Source organism: Podarcis erhardii (assembly GCF_964252035.2).
Source record: "Podarcis erhardii genome assembly, chromosome: 2".
NCBI classification, from domain to species: Eukaryota; Metazoa; Chordata; class Lepidosauria; order Squamata; family Lacertidae; genus Podarcis; species Podarcis erhardii.
The window spans coordinates 28,065,631-28,091,506 of NC_138498.1; the positions used below are offsets into that span (position 1 = coordinate 28,065,631).

General features: G+C 47.6%; 1 long non-coding RNA gene across 1 annotated transcript; it reads left to right on the plus strand.

The window, feature by feature from the left end:
* Nucleotides 1-120: 120 nt before the first annotated feature.
* LOC309335140 lies at nt 121-13,563 on the plus strand. The gene is made up of 3 exons (XR_014153388.1): nt 121-206; nt 5,875-6,609; nt 13,154-13,563. It is a non-coding gene; the product is annotated as an uncharacterized lncRNA (long non-coding RNA).
* The last annotated feature ends 12,313 nt before the right edge of the window (nt 13,564-25,876 follow it).

Here is a 25,876-nt window from a genome sequence, read left to right on the forward strand (position 1 = left end):
CTTTGCAGGGGAGAAAAGATGGAGTGGGTGGGGGGAGGTTTCCAGGAACTGCTCCGAGCTCCGGGCTTCTCAAAACATTACTTCAAGGCTACGGAGATCGATCCCTGCAAAGGCAACGATCGACTCGTGGAGTCACGAGAAGAAAGGGGGAGGGATCGACTCAGACTCAGACACGCGAATCCCAGACGGCGCGAAGTTTTCTCTCGGTAGGCACTGCGGCGGGCTTCCAAACGGGGGGAAAAGTTTCGCGGAGGGGGAGGGTCCGGACCGGGGTGGGGGTCCGGGGTTCTCTCCTCCCCGATTTCCCCCTGGCTCAGCTCGCCAGGCCAGCGGTCTTCTTCTCCATGGCCGGAGGCAGCGGCTTGCGTCTCTCTCTCTCTCCTGAACGTGTCCGCCTCCCACAGCACCCCCTCACCCCCCCCAAGCGCCGGCTGAAAGGCGGAAGGCGAGCTGGCGGCGACGGGTCTCCAAGGGCAGCCGCGACGCGCCTCTCTTGCGGGGGGCACGCCGGCTCCTCCAGCGGCTCTGCTGCTGCTGCTGCCGCCCTCCCGCTCCTCGGCTCGGCAGCAGCGGAGTGAGCCAAAGATCTGGCAGCACTAGAGCCGCCAGCAGTAGCGGCGGCGGCGGCAGCCTCGGCCCGGGGTAGGCGGAGAAAGAGGGAGGCCGGCAGCGCCACCTGGTGACCGATGCCGGCTCCCAAGCGCCCGGTGCGCGCCAGGCGGGACTGGCGGCTGGCTGAGCGTCGCTCAACAGGGCGGCGTTGAAGGCTGGGCACGAAAAGCCTCCGCTCTGCGCGAACCGGAGGCCACAGCCTTCCTTTCCTCCGCCTTTGGGGATATGAGAAGCCCCCTCTGAAAAGACCCAGGCGCGGGCGCGACTTCTGTGCGCGGGAAGGGCGCGATCCTGAGAGGGATGCGCGCAGAAGATGTGCTGTGCCGGCATCCCTCCCTCCGGGGGTGGGTAGGTTAAGGTGTTGTTTTGGTTTTGTTTTAACACGGATCAAAAAAACAATCCGGATTTACTGTCTTTTGTAGACACCCCTGTCTGTGTCTCTCCCTGCCCCACCCCCTCCTCCCCCAGTTTCGCAAAATGGATCCAGAAACTCTTTCAGGGGAACACGCTGTTGCAAATGTTTTACACGCCTTTTACAACATGGACCTTGGGCATGTACAAAACAAAACAAATTCCTTCCAGTAGCACCTTAAAGACCAACTAAGTCAGTTCTTGGTATGAGCTTTCGTGTGCATGCACACTTCTTCAGATACACTGAAACAGAAGTTTCCAGACCCTTCTATATAGTGAGAAGGTGGGGAGGGGTATTACTCAGAAGGGTGGTGGGAATGGGTGATTGGCAGATAGCTGTGATGAGCCTGTTGACGACTCTTAACGACTGCAATAGGTCTTACAGGAAAAAGCAAGGGGTGAAAAGGTGAAAAATGGCTTTGTCATGTATAATGAGATAAGAATCCAAGGTCTTTGTTCAGACCAGGTTTTTCCATGGTTTTGAGTTTGGTGATAAGTTGTAATTCAGCAGCTTCTCTTTCCAGTCTATTTCCAGTCTATTTCTGAAATTCCTTTGTAGTAAAACAGCTACTTTGAGATCTTGGGCATGTAGTTAAGTACAGTGGTACTTCGGGTTATATACGCTTCAGGTTACAGATGCTTCAGGTTACAGACTCCGCTAACCCAGAAATAGTACCTCAGGTCAAGAACTTTGCTTCAGGATGTGAACAGAAATCACACAGTGGCGGTGCGGCGGCAGCAGGAGGCCCCATTAGCTAAAGTGGTGCTTCAGGTTAAGAACAGTTTCAGCTTAAGAACAGACCTCCAGAACAAATTAAGTTCTCAACCTGAGGGACCATTGTACTGGAATCGCAAGCCGTCATAACTGGAGACAGGGGTGACAACTTGAAATAGGGGGTCCCAAGTAAGATGTGGTACACACACATCATTTGAATGGCAATGCCCATCACCTGGCGGGGCGGGGGGGGGCAACCTTATCAAATATTTCATGGGGGGGGTGAAGGACGTGGGTGGCGCTCTAAACCACTGAGCCTCTTCGGCTTGACGATCAGGAGGTCGGTGGTTCGAATCCCCGCGACGGAGTGAGCTCCCGTTGCTTGGTCCCTGCTCCTGCCAACCTAGCAGTTCGAAAGCTCGTCAAAGTGCAAGTAGGTAAATAGGTACCACTCCGACAGGAAGGTAAACGCCGTTTCAGTGCGCTGCTCTGCTTCGCCAGAAGCGGCTTAGTCATGCTGGCCACATGACCCGGAAGCTGTACGCCGGCTCCCTTGGCCTGAAGCGAGATGAGCGCCGCAACCCCAGAGTCATCTGCGACTCGACTTAACAATCAGGGATCCTTTACCTTTTTAAAGGGACCTCAGCCCCTAGAAGTTGGCTTCTATGCTCTCGGAGGGAAATTGAGGGAACTGACCTTGGCCTGGCCTCAAAAGAAGCAGAAACGGCAGAGCAAACCTCATTGCATATCTTTTTACCTGTGGTCCTCCAGTTATCTTGGACTCCAGCTACTGGCTTCCCTGCTCACTGTCCATCCTGGGAGTTGTAGTCAAAGGAGCATGGGGCACTTCTATTGAGTCAGACAACTGAGCTACAGCCCTTCCTTCAGATTGAATGATAGTGAGACTGTCCTTAAGGGCATAGGAAGCAGCCTTATGCCAAGTCAGACCAAGATCCCAACCGTAAGTCTCTTAGGTTTCAGGGACATCTGAAGAGACTGCTGATTCAATCTGGGATCTTCTGCATGCAAGCAAATGCTATAGCCCAAGGCTACAGGCTTCCCTTCCCTGGTGCAAAGGAAAGCTATTTGCAGCGTCAACCTACTTAAATCAGAACATGGAAAATCTACTCATCCCTTATGTGTGTTTTTTTAATTACTTGAGAGTGAAAAATACAGTTAAAGGCAGCAAGGAGGTTATTAAAAATAATGGTATAAATAGACTATTTTTTCACGATCTCTCTATTTTTTGGAGAAAAGAGGTGCCAGAACTCACCGTGACCGCCTCCCTTGTTCTCTTATAATAGCAATGTCGCCCACCTGAGAGGTGCTGGAACTGAGTTCCAGTGAGTTCTGGCTGGGGAAAATAGCCCTGTCTCTATCATTGCTCAAAAACCCAACAAGCAGAGCCCCCAAAATGCCAACATGGGGGGGGGGAGTCATAAAGTCAAAGTGGATTCCTTTCAAAACTGAAAGTTTTGCCTAGGTAAAGAGCTTCGCACAAACTTGGATAAATTATATGCAAGGCTACAATCAGGGAGGCTTTTGAAGAACGAATTGCTATATATATGTATTGCACCTCATCATACAAAAATTCTTTAAATACATCAGGAGCAGGAAGCCAGCCAGACAGGCAGTGAGCTCCTAGATGACAAAGACGTAACAGGAGCACTCAGGGAAGACAGGGAAATTGCTAAGGCATGTCAATGAATTCTTTACATCTGTCTTTACTGCAGAAGATGTTGGGTGAGATATCTACACCTGAACTTATTTTTTTCCCAAGGCAATAAATCAGAACAGCGTCAAAGAAAAATGACAAAGTATTTTTAGAACTAATCTGCAAGCTAAATCGTAAGAAATCGCCAGGGCCAGATGGCACATTCCCCTGAAAGTTCTTAACTCGAATAGGAAACAGCAAAGTTATATATTATAAGTTAATCAACCCTACTCATATACTACAAGACTGTAAGGTCTTCGAACACTTTTCTTCTTCCTTTTTTTAAACACCAGAAATATTTTCAAACACCCTCCAACTTTAACCAAAAACTGCAATATATGACCTACTTTTAGTTGTTTCCAACTCTTTCCTCTTTTTAGGGGGGCCGGGTCCAAGAGAGAGAGTTTGGCCAGGTGTGTTTTGTGATACAGAAATGGATCCACCAGTTTCTTCCATTATACAATAATCAAAAATAAAAGAGCTCTGGCCTCTTTTACACTTCTGGTTACACTTCCTTTCTCTTCCCCAAGTGGTTGTTTCTTCCTCTTCCTCTTCCTCTTCCTCTTCTTCTTCCTGTTTTCATAGCTGTCAACGTTTCCCTTTTTTAAAGGGAAATTCCCTTATTCCAAATAGGATTCCTCGCAAGAAAAGGGAAAAGTTGACAGCTATGCCTGTTTTACTTAAGAGACAGGAAAAGATAACAGTGTGTTTGTGTTACCCCACCCTAGATTGCGAAGCAACCTAACTGTGAATTCCAATCCACTGGAAGACTAATGAAACAGGGAATTATTATCCCATGTTAATTGCACTCCTAAGATATTTTAAATCAACATTGTATTTGTTGTTTCATATTTGAGATTGTTTTAAAGCTGGGACAGCCAGCCTGGTACTTTCCGCAGCTCCCATCACCCTTGACCATTGGCCATGCTGGCTGGGGTTGATGTTTACGGGAGTCCAACAATGTCTTGGATGGCCATGAGTCCCCTTTCATTTTAAAGGAACATAAAAAAGTGATGAAAAGAGCAGCCAGTATAAAGCTTTATTCCACCTATGCAATCTAGAGGTCTGTGCAGGGCCGGACTTAGGTTTGATGAGGCCCTAAGCTACTGAAGGTAAAAGGTTAATAATAATAATAATAATAATAATAATTTATTTATACCCCACCCATCTGGCTGGGCTTCCCCAGCCACTCTGGGCAGCTTCCAACAAAATATTAAAATACAGTAATTCATCAAACATTAAAAGGTAAAGGTCCCCGACAGTTAAGTCCAGTCTCGAACGACTCTGGGGTTGCGGCACTCATCTTGCTTTACTGGCCGAGGGAGCCGACGTCTGTCTGCAGACAGTTTTTCCAGGTCATGTGGCCAGTATGACTAAGCCGCTTCTGGCGAACCAGAGCAGCACACGGAAACACCGTTTACCTTCCCGCCGGAACAGTACCTATTTATCTACTTGCACTTTGATGTGCTTTCGAACTGCTAGGTTGGTAGGAGCAGGGGAGCTCACCTCGTTGCAGGGATTTGAACTGCCGACCTTCCGATCAGCAAGCCCTAGGCTCAGTGGTTTAGACCACAGCGCCACCCGCGTCCCAACTGAAGGTAATGGGGCTCTTTATATGTCCAGCTGTCTTTTGTCAACAACAAATTGTTGCTGTTTTTTGTGTTGAATATATGCTATATGATAATTTATGGACTTAATAGGACTTAAATTGACTTAAAGCCATTTGCACTTGTTGCCGTGCAACCAGAATGTAGGCACCCTATACAGTGGTACCTCGGGTTAAATACTTAATTCGTTCCGGAGGTCCGTTCTTAACCTGAAACACCACTTTAGCTAATGGGGCCTCCTGCTGCTGCTGCGCCGCTGGAGCACGATTTCTGTTCTCATCCTGAAGCAAAGTTCTTAACCCAAGGTACTATTTCTGGGTTAGCGGAGTGTGTAACCTGAAGCCTTTGTAACCTGAAGCGTATGTAACCCGAAGTACCACTGTATATAGAAATGAGCAAACCAGTGATATTTTAGGGAGCAGGCTAGCAGGCGGGGCCCATTACTTACATCATAGGAGCCTATGCAACACAAAACACTGTTGCTGTATGGTTTTGTTTGATTTGTTTTTATCTTATATTTTGGAAATGTACATCGAGGTTTTTTTTTCCTTTAAATTTTTTTGGGGGGCCCAAGAGAGTGGGGCCCTAAGCTATAGCTTGTTTAGCTTATACGTAAATCCAGCACTGGGTCTGTATACCATTCAGGTTCACTCCACTTCCTAAATTTTGGGTGGTAGCATTACCCATCTATCACATAAGACTTGCATTACACTTTACATCTCTGTATTAACCAAGCAATAACGAGCCTCTGTAGGGTTGCTAACTTTTAAGACAACCACAGTAGTTGTGGGTTTTAACCAGTGCTGTTTTCCTAGAAAAAGAGGTGCCGGAACTCCCTTTTTCTCCTATAATGGCAATGGCGCCCACCCGAGAAAGGCTGGAACTGAGTTCCAGCGAGTTCTGCCTGAAAAAAAATGCCCTCGTTTGAACAGCAGTGATGATGTGCAAAGATTACCAGGTGACAACATTTCCTTCCTTGCTGTGAAAAGCTTCAGCTCCTTCTTTTTACACAAGACTGAAGGCACAAGAATAGGTGAGGCTATTTCTTGTTATTTACTGACAATAACTCTCCACATTTCAGGCATGGAAAACGGGGATTGAACCCAAGACCTTCTGCATGCAGATAATGTGTTTTTAGTATTGAGCAACAGCGCTCCTTCCTCAGTTCCAATTCTTCTTGATGGAAGAATTGTACTTGATGGAAGCTGTTCTCATATCCGGTGGCCTCCTCTCAATCCAAACAGAATAATAGGGTGTTCAAGTGAGTAGAAATGACAGGTAGGGTTCTCTCTGAGCAACAGCCAAAGCAAGAATGGTTACAATAAGGCTGTAGTCCTTTAGCCTGGGAGTTAGCACCCCCCGGTCTCAAGGGAATTAGAATGCCCCCTCCCCAAGTTAACATGTGACTTCTGTAAAAAGTAAAAGCAAAACATATTTCAGCAACCTGGAAGATGGCAAGAAGAGCATGGATTTGAATGACCTGATGGACAAAACTTACTTTGGATGTTCAAAATTATTCAAAGCCCCCTACATAAGTTTGGTAATCACAGGTGTCAGGGTTTCTGGGAGAAGTGAGGAGATGGCAGAGGAGACGGAAAGCGAGTGGGAGGAGGGAGAGAGAGACGAGGAAGAAGATGACGGAATTCGAAGGGAATCTATGAGCCTAAGCAGTGAGTCAGAGGATTCCCAAAAGGGAGCTAGCATGATCAGGCGAAAAGCAGGAGAAGAGAGAAGCTGTGAAAAGTCAGGGAAGGAGGGGAGAAAGCCCAGTGAAGCACAGACGCTGTCAGAGGGGTCTCAGCCGGAACGGAGTAAAGGGGGTGGAGTTGTCAGCCTCTCGGAGGGAGGAGGAACAGGAGAAAACAGAGAGAGGGGGTTGGAGCAAGGTGTTCAGCCGGAAAGGGTAGAGAGTGGAACAGGGGGCAGTATAGAGGACGAAGGAAAGGTCAAAAGCAACGTACGCGCGCCAAGTTCAAACATAGAGGCGCGCGGAAGTGGGGAAAGCTCAGAGGAGGAGCCCGGCCCCAAAGCCAGAAGGAGGGGGCAGGAGGCGGCAGAGGATTCAGCCTCAGGCGAATCCCGGAAAGAGAGAACCCAGGGGGGCAGAAAGACCCTGCGGAAAAGAAAGGAGAGGAAGAGGTGGTCTAGAGCCAGGCTATTAAGTTGGTGTGGAGGAGGGGAGGAGTCAGAGGGGGACTTCGGCGGTCTAACGTGACAGACGTACAGCCACAATGCTGAACTGTGAAAGAAGCAATTATCTTCAATAAACTTTTCCTGTAAGTAAACTATAATGGAGTAAGGTCTCTCGTGAGCTGGGACCCACCTGGGTGGCTGTGACAGAAAGTCCCCCTCCCTCTGAAAGCAAAATTTTTTTTTTTGCGAAGCTCACGAACGGGGCAGCCATGAGTGCTGAGGAACAGCTGGCTGCACTCCGGGATCAGATTACCACTCTCACAACGGCAGTCATTGCTTCGCAGAAGAAGAATGCTGACTTGGAGAAAGCGTGCCAGGATTTGCAAGCAAGGTGGGAAAATGCGGACAAGGCGGGGACCCCGGGCTCCAGAGCGGAGGGCATTGCGCTTGGAAGGAGGGGGGGTGCCCTAGTTTCGCATTTTAATGGCAACTTGCAAGACTATCCCAACTTCAGGGCAGATGTCGTGTATGCACTGCATTTACTCCGTCATGATTTTAGAGATGAGGAGGAGAGAGTGGGATTTATTGTTTCGCACCTGCATGGGGAGGCCAGGGCTTGGCTACGCAATCTGTGGCGCGAAGATGGACCAGCCCGTCGCAATGCAGATGCGTTTATCAAGGCAATGGATGCTTGTTTTCAATCCTCTGTGGATAAGGACATTGCGCGCCGGCAGATGCACGGGCTGAGGCAGGGGAGAGCCACTGTACGCCAATATCATTCTAAATTTTTTGCATTGCTCACCGCCTTAGATTGGCCGAAGGACAGTCTACCGGTCAGGGATCTTTTTTGGGAGGGATTGAGCCCCTCCGTCAAGGATGAGATCGCAAGGGGGGACAGACCCCAGACCCTGGAAGACGTGGTGCAACGGGCTTTGGCTATAGGAATTCGACATGAGGGACGTCCGTGGCACGAGGAGGGGGGGCCCCAAGCGCGCGCGCAAGCAAAAGCTCTCCCTTTTGTGCACAGGGATTTCAGCCGTGCGCACCCCTCACCGATGGGGAAGGAAGGCGAAGAGCCAATGGAGATTGGTGGTGCTAGGGCTCAAAAGCCATCCCAGAGCCCCATCCCTGCTGCAGCCAAAGCGAAGCCTCCTAGAGGGACCAGGAAGTGTTACATCTGCGACAGTGCACACCATATGGCGAAAGAGTGCCCCCAGAGGCTCCAGAAGCACACTGCAGCACTAGCAACTGTGACAGCAGAGGTGCAATCAGAGGAGCAGCTTCAGGGAAACTGCAGTGCCTGGCTGGAAGCAGAGCTACTGGGGCTCAGCCAGGCGGATCTGTAGAGAAGTCCCCAGCATCCTTGCAGCGCATGGACCCTTTACCTCCCAAACCAGCAGTTTTACTCACAGCAACACTCCAGCTGCCTGATGGGCGACTTCTCGAGGTTCCAACAACCATCGATTCGGGAAGCAACGCCGATTTCGTGGGATTACAGTTCGTCAAGCAGCATAACATAGCGCTCCTGCCTGCAACGACGCCTCTGAACGTGGTCACGGTAGACGGCAGGAAGTTGCTGGGGGGGCAAGTGGTGCAGCAAACCCCTCCCATGATGATGCAAATTGGAGACCATCGAGAGCTTATTAGTTTCAATGTCACCCACTTATCGGACACGCCCATCGTGTTGGGCATGAGTTGGCTGGACAGGCACAGTCCCGCGGTTGCTTGGTACCAGAGGCAGATCACCTTTTGTTCATCGTATTGCGCCCAGAATTGCATCCAAACCGATCAAGGAGGAGAAGCCGAACAGCAGCTGCATCTGAGTATGGTGCAAGCGGTTCCTCACAAGTACGCGGAGTTCTTGGAGGTTTTCTGCGAAAAGGAAGCTGACAAATTGCCGCCTCACAGACCTTACGACTGCGCGATTGACTTAGTGCCAGGCGCGCAGTTGCCAACTGCCAAGCTGTACTCCATGTCGGAAGACGAGCTGCAAGAGCTTCGGGAGTTCATAGAACACAACCTCAAGCGCGGATTCATCCAGGAATCTAAAGCAGCGGGAGGCAGTCCTGTTTTCTTTGTGAAAAAGAAAGACACGCCCCAGAAGAGGCTCATTGTGGACTACCGGTTCATAAACAGACTAACCAAGCCCAAGGCCTTCCCCATGCCCAAAATTGACGACCTTTTGGCTACAGTCAGGAGGGGGAAGATTTTTACCAAGCTGGATTTACGTGGAGCTTACAACCTCATCCGCATCAGGAAGGGCGACGAGTGGAAGACGGCCATGTTCACTCCTTTGGGCACGTACGAATACAGAGTTATGCCCTTCGGTCTACAAAATGGCAGCCATGTCTTCCAAGCATTCATGCATCACGTCCTGGCAGGTCTCCTCTACAAGAAGTGTCTCTGTTTTCTCGACGATATCCTGATTTTCTCGGAATCGCCAGAGGATCACGATAAGGACGTGAAGGAAGTTCTGCAGAGGCTGAAGGAACACAGGCTGTACGCCAAGTTGGAGAAGTGCCAGTTTGATGTGAGAGAGGTAGATTTCCTTGGCTACAAGCTGTCCGACGAGGGACTGGCCATGGACAAGACTAAAGTCCAAGCGCTGTTGGACTGGAAAAGCCCTCGAAATCGGAAGGAGGTCCAGAGGTTCATCGGCTTTGCCAATTTTTATCGCAAGTTTATTAAAGGTTTTGCAAACGCGACGGCGGCAATCACTGACACCCTCAGTTCCAAGAAGAAGAAGTTCGTCTGGACCGAACAAGCAGAGCGATCCTTTCGGAAGCTTAAAAGCCTTTTCGCCTCCGAGGAGCAGCTGCTGCACGTGAATCCTGGCAGGCCCATGCGGGTAGAGACAGATGCATCAGACAGAGCAGTTGGGGCCGTCCTCTTGCAAGAGGATTCGCAAGGCAACTGGAGACCGGGTGCATTCTACTCCCGGAAGCTCAGCAAGACGGAGCGCAACTACACCATATGGGACAGGGAGTTGTTGGCCATTCATGCAGCTTTCAAAGCGTGGCGACACTTCTTGATAGGAGCCAAGCACACGGTGCAGGTCCGCACGGATCACAAGAACTTGGAGTATTGGCGGACGGCTAAATTGCAAACCCAACGACACATGCGCTGGGCGGAATTCTTTGCGGATTTCGATTTCAGAATAGAATACATCCCTGGAGACTCCAATGTTATAGCAGACGCGCTGTCCCGAAAGCCTCAATACCTGGAGGAAGTAGCTCCAATCGCAGCAAAGTACATTTTCGCACCGCAGGCGTGGACGTGCGCTACCATCGCAGTCGACCTGGACGCGGTGCGACGCGCGCTGCAAGAGGATCAGTTTGCACAATCCAAGATGGAGGAGCTCCGCAGAGGGTCGCCTGACAACAATGAGTTTCAGTTGCAGGATGGACTTTTGACTCGCAAGGGCGCCCTTTACGTGCCCACCGACGAGCTTCGCGCCACGGTTTTGCAACAATTGCACGATGCCCCGAGTGCGGGCCATTTCGGCAAAGAGAAGACGATGGAGTTGGTGGCAAGGGACTTTTGGTGGCCCCAGATGAGAGGAGAGGTGGCGGACTACGTAGCCAGGTGCGATATCTGCCAGAGGTCCAAACCAGTGCATCAGAAGCAGGCGGGATTGTTAGAACCGCTGGAGACACCGCAGCAACCGTGGGAGAGGGTAGCGTTGGACTTTGTTACAGACCTGCCCAGCTCCAGAGGTAAGACGGCGGTGTTAGTGGTTGTGGACTTGTTCACCAAGATGGCGCACTTCATTCCTTGTGCCAAGGTGGCGACGGCAGAACAGACCGCAAAGCTCTTCATCGATCACGTCTTCAGAGTGCATGGACTACCGCAGTCCGTCTTGTCCGACAGGGGGCGCCAATTTGTTTCCACTTTCTGGCGGAAGCTTCTGGGTATCTTGCACGTCAAGATCAACCTGACGTCGGCGAGGCATCCACAGACCAACGGTCAAGCGGAGAGGGTCAACGCGATCATGCAGCAGTACCTACGGTGTTACGCCAACCAGCGACCCGCGGCGTGGGTGGACTACCTGCCGATGGCTGAGTTCGCCTACAACAACACGAAGCACGCATCCACCGGGGTGACGCCTTTCTTCGCGAACTATGGACGTCATCCCAGAACCTTCCCGAGCTTTACAGCACCTGAAGGGGGGGGACCTCAAAATGCCGACCAGTTTGCAGCAGAGTTGCAAGAGGTGCACGAGGAGCTGCGGAGACATTTGGAGTTGGCAAAGCAGGCGTATAAGGTGCAAGCCGATAAACACAGAAGGGCGGGGGAAGACATTCAGGTTGGGGACTGGGTATGGTTAGCAGCCCACGCGATGCCGGCCAGGTCGTTGGCCAAAAAGAAGTTAGAACACAGGCAGCTAGGACCATATCAAGTTGAGGCTAAGATCAATCCGGTGGCTTTTCGCCTAGCCCTTCCGGAGGGCTCCAGGGTGCACCCGGTCTTTCATAGGTCGGTGCTCACTCCCTACAAAGCCCCACACAGGTTTCAAGAGTCAGGAGCACCTCCAGAGCCACGTAGAAGGGCGCCTGAGAGAGGGGAGTCGCCAAGACCAGAACCTCTTAATGAGGTCACAGAGATACTGGATTCACGATGGGGGGAGGAGGGAGTTGAATATTTTCTCGCCAGGGAAGGCACTCCAGTCTCTGCAAATAGCTGGGTGCCGGGTTACGCTTTGGACGAACCCCTGTTGAAGGAGGAGTTTCATGCAATTTTTCCGCACAAACCCATGCCCGAGGAGTATTTTGATGATTGGCTTTTCACGCCCACTTTGTCGGGCAGCACGTTCGGGGGTTTCTCCTCGCCCGAGGGCTCTACGCCCAAAACAAGCCCGACCAGGGATCCCCGCCTGGGGGGGGGAGAGACAAACCCTTATTGGTGGGTGGATCAGCCAAGGGAGGTATGGAGTCAGAGGTGGATGATAGGTCCTTGGCAGGCAGCGCCAGGAGAAGCAGTGAGGGAGGAAGAGACTGTGATGCCTTCAGGGGGGGAACCCGAGTTCGAACACACGTATACGGAGCTGCCAGAGGAGAAGATTGACGTGGACACCCGGTATCCTGAACCGACCCAGGAAGAACCACATTTCCCTCAACCTGCACCCAGCGACCGGGAGGGGGGAAGGGGGGGCTTCGAGGGGGGGATGGATGTCAGGGTTTCTGGGAGAAGTGAGGAGATGGCAGAGGAGACGGAAAGCGAGTGGGAGGAGGGAGAGAGAGACGAGGAAGAAGATGACGGAATTCGAAGGGAATCTATGAGCCTAAGCAGTGAGTCAGAGGATTCCCAAAAGGGAGCTAGCATGATCAGGCGAAAAGCAGGAGAAGAGAGAAGCTGTGAAAAGTCAGGGAAGGAGGGGAGAAAGCCCAGTGAAGCACAGACGCTGTCAGAGGGGTCTCAGCCGGAACGGAGTAAAGGGGGTGGAGTTGTCAGCCTCTCGGAGGGAGGAGGAACAGGAGAAAACAGAGAGAGGGGGTTGGAGCAAGGTGTTCAGCCGGAAAGGGTAGAGAGTGGAACAGGGGGCAGTATAGAGGACGAAGGAAAGGTCAAAAGCAACGTACGCGCGCCAAGTTCAAACATAGAGGCGCGCGGAAGTGGGGAAAGCTCAGAGGAGGAGCCCGGCCCCAAAGCCAGAAGGAGGGGGCAGGAGGCGGCAGAGGATTCAGCCTCAGGCGAATCCCGGAAAGAGAGAACCCAGGGGGGCAGAAAGACCCTGCGGAAAAGAAAGGAGAGGAAGAGGTGGTCTAGAGCCAGGCTATTAAGTTGGTGTGGAGGAGGGGAGGAGTCAGAGGGGGACTTCGGCGGTCTAACGTGACAGACGTACAGCCACAATGCTGAACTGTGAAAGAAGCAATTATCTTCAATAAACTTTTCCTGTAAGTAAACTATAATGGAGTAAGGTCTCTCGTGAGCTGGGACCCACCTGGGTGGCTGTGACAACAGGATAAGAGAACAGTTTGGTGTGTGTTTTCTTTATGAATTGTAAATGCGATAAAATGTAGGAAACAAAAGGGGGAGAACAAAAGGAACAGTTTTCACAGTGCAGCATTGTAATGCATGATCTAAAAAGGGATCTGAGTAGGAACAGGTGTTGTAGATGTGTTTCTCTGAATGTACAGTGGTACCTCGGGTTACATACGCTTCAGGTTACATACGCTTCAGGTTACGGACTCTGCTAACCCAGAAATAGTACCTCAGGTTAAGAACTTTGCTTCAGGATGAGAACAGAAATCGCACGGTGGCGGCGTGGCGGCAGCAGGAGGCCCCATTAGCTAAAGTGGTGCTTCAGGTTAAGAACAGTTTCAGGTTAAGAATGGACCTCCGGAACGAATTAAGTACTTAACCCGAGGTATCTCGGTGGCAATGCCAAGTCATGCAGATGACACATGAGGCTGCACCCTGTGTACACAATTACCGTACTTGGGTGTAAGTTCCATTGAACTCAGCGGGACAAACTTCCAAGTAAACATGCGTAGGACTGGATTTGTACATTGCAATCCTATACAAGCTCGCTTGCGATGCAGGCCCCCACTCCATTGCACATACTGGGACTCTGCTTCTGAATCAATATTCATTGGGTTGGGCCTGCATAGCAGTTATTCAAAGGGCTCATTCACACATCCGCCTACAACCCTTACAGCGAGAACCTTTGCGATGGGAACAGGCAGCTGAATCGATGACCTGTCTATTGAAAAGCACCAGAGCTGGAACTTCTGTATTTGCGATGATCCACTCAAGCTTGCAGCTCATCACTTCATGCTGCGAAAATCAGTTAACGAACATGACACTTCTGTGAATCAAGCTATGAGACAACAATGGGTGCCTTAGAAGAGGATGGATGCATTTGGTAGAACAAGTTGGTTTCAAAGGCTGAATTCAGACTTGGCTCCTTCTGCATCCTAGTGCATTTGGATCAAGCTTATTCAGTACAGTGGTACCTCGGGTTAAGAACTTAATTCGTTCCGGAGGTCCGTTCTTAATCTGAAACTGTTCTTAACCTGAAGCACCACTTTAGCTAATGGGCCTTCTGCTGCCGCCACGCCACCATCACACAATTTCTGTTCTCATCCTGAAGCAAAGTTCTTAACCTGAGGTACTATTTCTGGGTTAGCTGAGTCTGTAACTTGAAGCATCTGTAACCTGAAGCGTCTGTAAACCGAGGTACCACTGCAGTTGTGAATATCTCAGTGACGTGCACGACACAGGCATTATTATTCTTGGTATTATTCCAATGTATTGGTCACTTGGAAACATAAATACAGTGGTACCTCGGGTTAAGTACTTAATTCATTCTGGAGGTCCGTTCTTAACCTGAAACTGTTCTTAACCTGAAGCACCACTTTAGCTAATGGGGCCTCCTGCTGCTGCTGCGCCGCCGGAGCACGATTTCTGTTCTTATCCTGAAGCAAAGTTCTTAACCTGAAGCACTATTTCTGGGTTGGTGGAGTCTGTAACCTGAAGCATATGTAACCCGAGGTACCACTGTAGTCTCTGAGCAACCGACAGTACTTGCCTACTAGGAGCCATTTCTATTCCCCTATCCCATGCCTTTAGCACAGCTGCACAGGAGAGCAAAAGGAAATGAGTTTTAATTTGAAACAGCCTTTCAAGCAGCCTTCCCGTCTGGTGGCCGCAGCGTAAGAAAATGCACTTAGCTTTAAAAAAGGACCCATGCCATGCGTAAAGAGCAGGTCAAGGGACCATTGCTGCATTGAAGCATTCAGGGCAACAAAATCTGGAGCATACCATAGAAAGCTTTAGAAAGATCTCTCCTGGGTTACTAGGAAGAAGAATGGCAGATGAGATTGAGCTTTAATCACTTGGAAAAGGATATACACGGGACAAACAGCTACAAATGCACCTTCTCGCTTGCTGGGTGGGTGGGGGGTAGATAATCATCTTTTCAAAGATGATTTAAACCGAAAGGTATTTTGTGTGTAGGGTAAGCCTGAAATTGTGCATTTTCCAGGTCTTGATCATTATTATTATTTTGTCACTCACAAGTTTGGCAAATTCCTGCTAGTTTACACTGTTCAGTCCTTGGAAAGGAAGGAGAACGTGGCCAAATGATGGGTGGAGATATGTCACAACGAAGGCCAGTTCAATAGTGGAATAGAGGTATGTCCACTCATTAGGCAGGAGCAAATGAGTGATCAGGTGCAAAGTAATTATTCAATATCAATTAAACTGAATCAGTTTCACTTTCAAATCCTCACCTGAAAACATCAGGAGACAGGATCTATCCCCCACCCCTGCAATAGCCTTGCTTCTCTCCCTTTACAAGCAACCTGAAGCTTTTCCTTCTTCTTATCCCTCTGATAAGAAGAAGGAAAAGCTTCAGGTGATATGAGGGACGCGGGTGGCGCTGTGGGTTAAACCACTGAGCTTCTTGGGCTTGACGATCAGAAGGTCGGCGGTTTGAATCCCCACGACGGGGTGAGCTCCTGTTGCTTGGTTCCTGCTTCTGCCAACCTAGCAGTTCGAAAGCACATCAAAGTGCAAGTAGATAAATAGGTACCGCTCGGGTGGGAAGGTAAACGGTGTTTCTGTGCGCTACTCTGGTTCGCCAGAAGTGGCTCAGTCACGCTGGCCACATGACCCAGAAGCTGTAAGCCCTCTCCCTCGGCCAGTAAATCGAGATGAGCACCACAATCCCAGAGTCGGTCACGACTGGACCTAATCGTCAGGGATCTCTTTATCCCTGTGATGCCAGGAACATCTTTGCCTCACGTTTGAAGTGATCCTCGGACATGGACATTAGCAGGATATAAAAGGGATCTCCCTATAGCTCCAGAACATATACACACGTGGCTCCATTGGATCCTCGTTAGAGTTCTCTTTAGCACCCAGCTGTTAATGAGCAGAATTGTTTGAAAAGATGAGAAGAGAAAAGCATGAAAACTCATAATGAGAGTTCGGTTTCTCGTTGACCCACAGCCCTCTTCTGTCTCATGTGGAGCACGGGCTGATTCAGAGCTATTTGCAGATGTCCTCGCCTGTTATTTTGCATCTTTGTTCTGAGGGTGTGTCGCAAATTACTCCCAAAAATACTCGGTTTGGGTTTGCATTTATTTCTGCCCAAAACCCACATACAAGGGACAGGAAAGGGAACAGAGAGTTTACTTGGAAAGGCGACACTTCTCCTCAAAAACCACACACTCGTCCTCCTGGAAGTTTGAGAGTATTTGAAGGCAGGAGAATTTCCAAACAAGGAATTCTCCTCCCCACCCTAGCCTCCTGCTGCCCTATAACCCCCCAGCTCCTCGTTCAGGAAACAGCTTTAGCAATTGCCTTCCAGCATCCACTGTATTGCAGCTTGAGCTGCCACATCCCCAGCGATAATTGCATGTTGAATCTGATTTAATTACCCTGGGAGGTTCCAAGAAGCCCCTGGGAGAATCAGCGCTAAAGAGAGAGTGGGGATGAAAAATGACTTCTGTCATTCTGATCAGAAATAGTTATTGGTGAAACTCATCAGTGTCCTCCGATGTAATGCCCTCTTGTGACAGAGACGTACTTTGCTTCTGATGTTGTTAATAATTTGTTTCTCTTAGCAATAAGGAAAGTCAGAGTTGAAATGAATAAATAAATAAATATCCTCCCCTCTCTTTCCCCTCAGATCGCCTATTTTTCTTGCAAGAAATAACGCAAGAACTGTGAAAATGCAGATTTCCAGTAACCATTATTTGGCCATGGAAGCTGGTCAAGTCCCTTCCTGGACATAATGAATTAGAGGTTCCTTTCCCTTGTTTAAGTACAGTGGTGCCTCGGGTTAAGTACTTCATTCGTTCCGGAGGTCCGTTCTTAACCTGAAACTGTTCTTAACTTGAAGCACCACTTTAGCTAATGGGGCCTTCCGCTGCCTCCGTGCCGCCGGAGCACGATTTCTGTTCTCATTCTGAAGCAAAGTTCTTAACCTGAAGCACTATTTCTGGGTTAGCAGAGTCTGTAACCTGAAGCGTATGTACCGTAACCTGAAGCGTATGTAACCCAAGGTACCACTGTAGTGCCCTATATTAAGCAACTGCATTGTCGGCTAGCATCCACTGTGTCCACTTTATGACTTTTCCAGTCCAAACATTTCTCTTTCCCATCTGACTCCCTATGCTCTTAAGGTACAGGAAGCTCTGCTTAAAATGAGAATCTGTGCTTTGCTCTTTAAAAACCCATCTAATTTAACCTGTTGCATCATACTGGAATTGGGCCTAATTGTGCAGGGAGGCGATTATCTTCCATTCCTGCCTTAGGCCATGGCGCAAGACCCTCCAAGTGTCCCTATTTTCCAGGGACAGTTCCAGATGTGCAGAAGCCATCCTGGATTCTGATTTGATCCGAGAATGTCCAGCTTTTCCTCAGGACTTCCCTATTTCCATTGGAGAAATGTTGGAGGGTATGGGGTTATCCAACCCCCAAGCCATCTGAAGGCAGCCCTGTATAGGGAAGTTTCTTAATGTTAAATTTTTATTATGTTTTTATATGTGTTGGAAGCTGCCCAGAGTGCAGTCAGATGAGTAGGGTATAAATAGCAAAAAAGTGGGGGGGGGGTTGGGGGTGTTATTGGGTTGTTGTTTTTATTTTGATGATGGATTTTGTGGTTTTATATTTTGATTTTATTCTGTAAACAACCATGTGGTACAGGGTGGAATAATAATAATAATTATGATAATAATAATTTATTGAATAGGATGTCCCTATTATTATTTTGTTATAAAAATGTTGGAGGATATGTGGTGCAGTTAGATAATTTTAAACTTGACTTAAATTTATAATCTGGTACCCCAGCAGATGGTGATGTATCTTATTTCAAAATATAAATAGCCAGCTGCACTGTGTTTGGTGGCCATGTTGCTCGGGGGGGCCATGAACTTCTGCTCTAGTGTCTTATTGTAGGTGGAACCACCAGCCCCAGACATACAGCATTTTCCCTCTGTGGCAGGGGATTCTGGAGCTCTGTCCCCAGACCTCTACGTGGGGCTACCTTTGAAGGTAACCCTGAAGCTACAACTAATCCTGAATGTGGCAGCTAGACTGGTGACTGGGAGCGGCCGCTGAGACCATATAACACCGGTCCTGAAAGACCTACATTGGCTCCCAGTGCGTTTCCGAGCACAATTCAAAGTGTTGGTGCTGATCTTTAAAGCCCCGAAGGAGCGTCTGCACCCGCATCATTCAGCCGGGACACTGAGGTCCAACGCCAAGGGCCTTCTGGCAGTTCCCTCACTGCGAGAAGTGAAGCTACAGGGAACCAGGCAGAGGGCCTTCTCGGTAGTGGCACTCACCCTGTGGAACGCCCTCCCATCAGATGTCAAGGAAATAAACAACTATCTGACTTTCAGAAGACATCTGAAGGCAGCCCTGTTTAGGGAAGTTGTTAATGTTTGATGTTTTATCATGTTTATAATATTCTGTTGGGAGCTGCCCAGTGTGGCTGGGGTATAAATAAATATCATCATCATCATCATCATCATCATCATCATCCATTTCCTGTTTTGACCTTAATGGTCACAGTTTGAAGATTAATCAAAGTGTCTAGAGGATCCATGAAACTCTTAATGTTGTTATACAGGCATATTATTTATTTGCAAGCAGAAACTGCTGAGGAAGACAGCACAGTTGAAATGCATCCAGCTATACAGGAATGATTTAATGTTTGTAGACGGATTTTATTGATACCTCATTATTAATAAAGTATATGAATTATATGCGTGTTTATAGAGCCTTTTTTCGGGGATGGTGCAGTGTGGTGTAATGCAGTGTTATTAAGAACTTTCTATTGTTGTAGTAGATGCTGTGCCCTTTTACTTTAGACCCTCCAAGGGTACTAGAGATAGAATGCCAAAATGTGAGTCCGGTCTTGTTATATCTTTATATAAATATATGTGTGTGTATATTTACTCTCCCTTTTTTTTTCTTCACTCAGTGAAAGTTTTTTTTATAGAAAACACAGTGGGAAAGAAACAGGCAAAAATAACCAGGGAAGGCTCAACAGGAGTAATTGCAGCTTTGTGTCGAAAACAGGAGCAAAGCAGTCATTGTCAAGAGCACAGCCAAGCCAGTTCCCCAAAGGTTCTATTCATGGAAGCAACTTATGACGGAAGATTAATCCATGCAGAAGCAGAGAGAGAGTTGTTAAGTTGATGAGGGGAAAGACAGGAGAACAGAGTCTCAGGCTAGGGTTGCCATATTTGGAAGAGCAAAAATAGAGGACGCTATGACGGCCATTCAAAGTAAATAAATGCAATTTGTCTCAAGTTTTACCCCTGGAAAAGCGGACGCGTCCTAGAAAAAGAAGACACATGGCAACCCTAGATGAGCAAAAGCACCATTGTATGTACAAGTGGTAAAGGAAGGTCTCCTGCACTAATCCTGTGGCCATGCAAGAAGCCTCCCATGCAATAAGTAGGCATGGGTGAGTTCTGCAGAGCACTCCCAATTTTTATTTGGACTTGACCGAAGAGCTTCAGAAAAGGGATTTAAAAAAAAAAAAAAAAAAAACCACCCACCAAGAAGAACTTCAAAATGGAGGTTCAAGAAACAACCCTACTCTCTATCCCCACTAGCCCAGACATTTTCCCAAACTCTTCCCTTGCAAGCAGCAGGAGCAAAAGTGGTGTGTAGAGGGGCTTTCTTCAGTGCCCCACCTAAAATGGCAGCAGGTTGCAGGAGAACTATATAATACCTGTTCTGATTTTTAACCAATACAGAATAAAATCTGGGGGCTTCTAATACCTTTCCTTTAATTAGGCTTCACAAACCTCCATGTTTAATTCTGTGCCTGGCTCAGGAGAACTTCACCACCATCACTCGCAATCAATAACAAGGTTAAAGATAAAGGTAAAGGGACCCCTGACCATTAGGTCCAGTCGTGGCTAACTCTGGGGTTGCGGCGCTCATCTCGCTTTATTGGCCGAGGGAGCCGGCATACAGCTTCCGGGTCATGTGGCCAGCATGACGAAGCCGCTTCTGGAGAACCAGAGCAGCGCCTGGAAACGCAGTTTACCTTCCCGCCAGAGCGGTACCTATTTATCTACTTGCACTTTGACGTGCTTTCGAACTGCTAGGTGGGCAGGAGCAGGGACCGTGCAACGGGAGCTCACCCCATCGCCGACCTGATCGGCGAGTCGAACCGGCAAGTCCTAGGCTCTGTGGTTTAACCCACAGCGCCACCCGCGTCCCTTAATAACAAGGTTACCCAATCATATATTTCTTGTGTACGCACAATTCAGCCTTCCCCAGCCTGATTCCCTTCACATATTATTATTGAACCTCAACTTCCACGAGCCCCAGCCAGCATGGCCAATGTTCAGTACTACCATGTTATATTGTGTGAATCGGTGGTATATACTTTGTAAGTTAAAAAATGAAATAATGATGGGAACTCTAGTCCAGCAATTCTGGAAGACACTAAGCTGGATAATACAGTAACATTTTTTTTATTTTTTTATTTTTGGAGCCTCAAGTCTAAAATAAGAGTGGAGACCTCTGCAGGCATTATCAACTTTACTGTGATAAAAATAGCTTCTGTTTCAAGTCCTGCAATGTTAATGGTGTTTAGTGAGTGTGAAAATGCAGACATAATATAACATTATATTTATAATGTTTGAAGTCAGTTTTGGAAATTCACTTAGTAGAACATAATGTTTCCTAGAAACCTAAAGAGAGTGGATATTTTACAGCACAATCACTGGCTTTGAATGTTCACTAGTGCCATGACTCTTACCTCCCAAATGCAGCCCTTCTCTAATATTCAAGACTGCCACCTGCTTCTGAATTTTGCAAAGATTCCTTCAGTTTAGTGATCTTCACAGCCAACTACCAGCCTCATTCTTTTATACATCCTAGGTGTATTTCAGCTGCCTAATAGCAACAGAAGCCTCTGCTTCCCATCCCCTGCCCCCCATTCCACTGATCAAGAGCTATAAGAATCCAGAAAGCCAATGATGGTCAGGTTTCTGTGAAAACTCGCTATCAACTCCAACAAAGCATTTGTGGATCAAAGCAGCAAATGCGAAAGGAGACCACAATTTACTTCTTTGCTCCTTCTCACCATAGGCCTTAAAACACACACACACAAATGGAAAAAACACACACCAAGCAATTAGAAAAAGAAGTCAGATTTGAGTTCTTGACCAAAAGGAGGGAAAGGAAAAGCAATGGGGAGCAGCAAAATTTGAAAAACAAACAAAAAATAAATAAAACCCAGCAACAAAATATTCTTTTAAAAAGCCCAAACATGCTATATTGTCATTATGAGTTGTGCAAAGCTAACCTATCCTGGCTGGACAAGGACAGACTGCAACTCACTCTTCTATGCCAGCATAACTCCCAAGTTATGACAGTGCAATGAAGTTACGCTGTTGTCATTGGAACCTAGTTAGTGTAGGTTCTTAACATGTTGAGCTACAACTCCCATCACCCCTGACTACTCTCCATGCTGGTGGGTGTTAGAGACCTAACAGCAATGGAAGAATCAAAGGCTTCGCACGCCTGGCGTAAGTACTATGCTGTCATAAGCACAAAGGTGTGAAGGGGAGAGCTGGAATTGGAGAGAGCATCAAGGAAGGGGCTAGCACCTCTTCCCTCACTCTGGTGTACATTTCCCACCAGATCAAACAACAACAACAACAATTTATTTGTATCCTGCCCATCTGGTTGGGTTTCCCCAGCCACTCTGGGCAGCTTCCAACAAAGATTAAAAATACATTAAAATGTCACACATTAAAAACTTCCCTGAACAGGGCTACCTTCAGATGTCTTCTAAATGTCAGGTAGTTGTTTATCTCTTTGCCATCTGATGGGAGGGCGTTCCACAGGGCGGGTGCCACTACCGAGAAGGCCCTCTGCTTGGTTCCCTGCAGCTTCTCGCAATGAGGGAACTGCCAGAAGGCCCATCTGCAACAACAAAACAGTTGTAAGTAAATACACTTCAGTTGGACTAAAGGAGAGGTTATCTGCGTCCACCCCACCTCAGTCCCCATGGGAGAATAAGATATCAATTAAGGGGTCAACCCTGTCATAACACCAGCAATATCTGTTCGGCCGTGGTCCCGATCTGGTGGAATGCTCTGTCACAAGAGTAGGGCCCTGCGGGACTTGACATCTTTCCGCAAGGCCTACAAGACAGAGCTGTTCCACCAGGCCTTTGGTCAAGCCGCAGTCTGACCCCCTCTCTCCTTCTGTAATCCTCATAGAACTCTAGCCCAATGGTTGCTATTGATTTGATTCTGAACTGATTTTAGAATGTATTTCAATTAATTGACTGTGATTTTATGTAATCTGTGCTATTTTTACTGTTGTTAGCTGCTCTGAGCCCGGCTTTGGCTGGGGAGGGAGGGATATAAATAAATTATTATTATTATTATTATTATTATTATTATTATTATTATTAAAGCACAAAGGAAACACAGCTCAACTATATGAAGGGGCAATGTCACTTTGCTTCCATTTCTAAAGAACTAGGAACATGCAAGTGGGGAGTTTGGCTCAAGGACACTTTGAACAAAGGGAGCACTTCACACATACTAGAAATAGCCAAGGAGAACAGAAAAGATAGTAAGGTGGATGATTAACTCTTGTCTGCTCAGAAACCTTAAATGCATCCTGCCTGAGAACTCTCTCCCCGGCCCCCCTAGAGAAACTTCAAGTCCAGTTCGGCATCATTGCTTCATTAGAGAGGTGATGGCCCAAGCAAGGAGGAAATCCAGTTTCTGGAAGACAGGAAGGTGAGGGAAGATCAGTGCCTTGGAGAGGGATCGAGATCTGGATTTCATGTCCATGGTTAGTGATCCTGCAGCTAAGGCAGAGCACAGAAGTTGTTTCAGTAGTGTCCTGGATCAGATCTTTGTAGCCCAGGTTAGTTATTATAGCTTCCAACTTTTGGTTGCTGCATCTGGCCAGTCAAAAGGCCAGTGCTTCTTCTGCAGATGTTGGCGCATTGTAGGCCCAGGTTTTTCAAGCTGTGGGGATATCTCCCCGTGGCTCCTCCAATTCTCCAAGGAGTCTTTGGAGTGGAGTGACAGAGGTATCTCCTTGGGGTTCAGTGGAGGAGATTCAAGCTCTGGTGCCTGCAGCTCCACGTGGAGTGTACCAGGGAGCAGATCCACCTCATTTTCAGAGGTGCCATCATCACTGGACTTCAGCTCTGGGGTCATGACCACCTGCAGTTGGGGCTGCCAAGGTTAGTGATGGGGTTCACTAGGCAGGGAGAATCCGTTCACCACAGATGACTGTTGCCCATTGGAACAGGTGGAGCAGATGGCATGGCAGCTAACCATAGATGGAGCCAGAGTAGTTACACCCTGTTGTGAATGAGCCAGCGCCCAGGGAAGGTTTGCAGCCAGCTCCCAGGGAAGGGTTGCTGCCAAATGAAGAAAGCAGTCAGGAACAGAGAGGGTTAATTGCCATGCAGGATGAGCATCGGCTAGTGCCAACTCCCCCGCCCCTTGGAATGCCAGCTGATAAGGAAATGGCGGAGAGCAAGCTAGAACGCAGTCAAAGCTCACCATAAGCACCAACTGGCGGGAAAGAGTTAAGAGACAGCCTCTCAGAGAATGGGGAAGAGGAGGGAGCTGACCCAATTTCTCCGAGGTCTCAACGAATGGGAGGGCTGCAGGAGAGGAAGCAAAACAAAAGACGTATGAAGTGAAAGTTCAGTTGCTTCTGGTCTCGCCGGAAGCAGGCTTCAGAAGGGTCATCTGATTGATGATGGCGGAGGCTGTGTTAAAGCCGTCTGGAGTTATCTGTTTGTTTTAACAACAAATCATCCTTTTTAATTAACTACGCTCACTGTGTTATCAAGCTGGGGACTGGACCCCTGACACACCCTCACCCTTTCGCAACTGGACAACTCACAAGACGTGTCATGGCCACCATCCACAGCATTAAAGACAAAATGTACTTCTGCAGCCCATTTCAAGAAAATATGCATAGAAATCAAATCCCTTAGAATACAATGGGACTTGTAGATAAGTGTGAAGGATTGAAGTGAGTAAGATCCAGCAATTATCAAGTAATTTACTTTAGCCAACAATCCACATTTTAAAATAAAGGAATGGAAGAGTGAGCCTGAATTTCTTATCCCATAAATCTTACCACCTTTGTAATAAATAAAGGCATTTATTTAGGTTATTAATCCATTTTATCCCTAGAGACTTGAGAGTAGGTGAGAATATTTTAAACATTGTAATAGGCCAAAATGCACACTGTTCTTTTTTTCTTTCTTGATCTCTAGCGCGTGATAAACCAACACTCTGCTTAACAGATTGCAACCCCCTAATCCTAAACACATGTACTCGGAAAGAAGTCCCACTGATCTAATGCAACTCTACAGATTTTTGCTGAGAATTACTTTAAATGCAAAGTGACACATGCATGGACATCTAACAGGTGAGTATTTGGAGCCTAAATTAGATATTTTAAAGAAGACAAAACAGCGAGACCATGAGTAGTATGAAAAACTATGACAGACAATCTCAAACTTGGTAGTACAAAGTTCTCGGGCCCGACTTTGCTGATTTCATCCATAGAAGTTGCTGTTCATGCTGACAGAAAAGAAGGCATAGCTACACTCTTTCAGTCCATCAAAGCAGCACTGACTTTTTCAGAACTGGTTGTATAGCCCTATAAAACTGGAATTTACCCAGATCTGTCATTCTTCTATTGTTCGAACCTGTTTTCGTCCCTATTCTATTTTCAGCCAATAACGATTGATCTTCATTTGGTACAAGAGATTTTACACAAATTTAGCATATGTATACCATTCTGCAAACCCCCCAACATTTCTCCGATTAAAATAGGAATGACCTATCCGATAATAATAATTTTTTTTTAAAAAAAAATACCCCACCCGTCTGACTGGGTTGCCCTAGCCACTATGAGCAGCTTCCAACATATAAAAAAATTTAAAATACTATTTTTTTTAAAAAAACTAAGCCACCTAAAGCAATTTGCCAAGTGCATTTTTTTAAAGTCACTTTAAATCCAGGCCTTGGTGTCATTCCTTTATTTACAACATGCGCAACACAGCAGGCCCTCAAAGCTTGCAACCTGAGGGGCCTTGGTGAGAAGGTATGGCTAAAACTCACTGAGTAATGCTGTTCTCACATACAAGGAATGCTATTTTCAGGGTAAAAAAAATTAGGAATACTGGCTGTTAGGAATTAGGAATACTGGTTATGTAAAAATCTGGCTTTTGAAAGTCTGGGTTGCCAACAAATATGAGGGTGGTGGGATGTGGCCTAGCTATTTCCCCCCCACCTGGGCCTGCAATTACCAGTTTTTTTATTTGTTCAGAAGCCAGGAATTCTGTCTGGTTGTTGTCATAATTTAAAGTTTAGGGGGCAATGTCCATTTTGGTTCCCCCCAGTTTCTCATTGCTCCAGTCTTTAATCCAGTCCTCTGCCTTTCTACATAAACGTGCAATTTATTTATTTTAAAGTCCTCATGAAAATTCGCCAGCAGTTTTTTATGACAAAACATTTTAATATGCAGTTTTGCTTAATGTACAGATTTTTCAGAGCAATTTCCCTTAATACGATGCAATTTTTGTATTTTACTAATATACACATTTATACGCACACTTTACCCTAGTATAGGCACTTTTTTGCTCAGCTGGAAAACTGCTCTGCAAAATTCAGAGTATTGCGAATTTTGAAGCATCGATGTGTT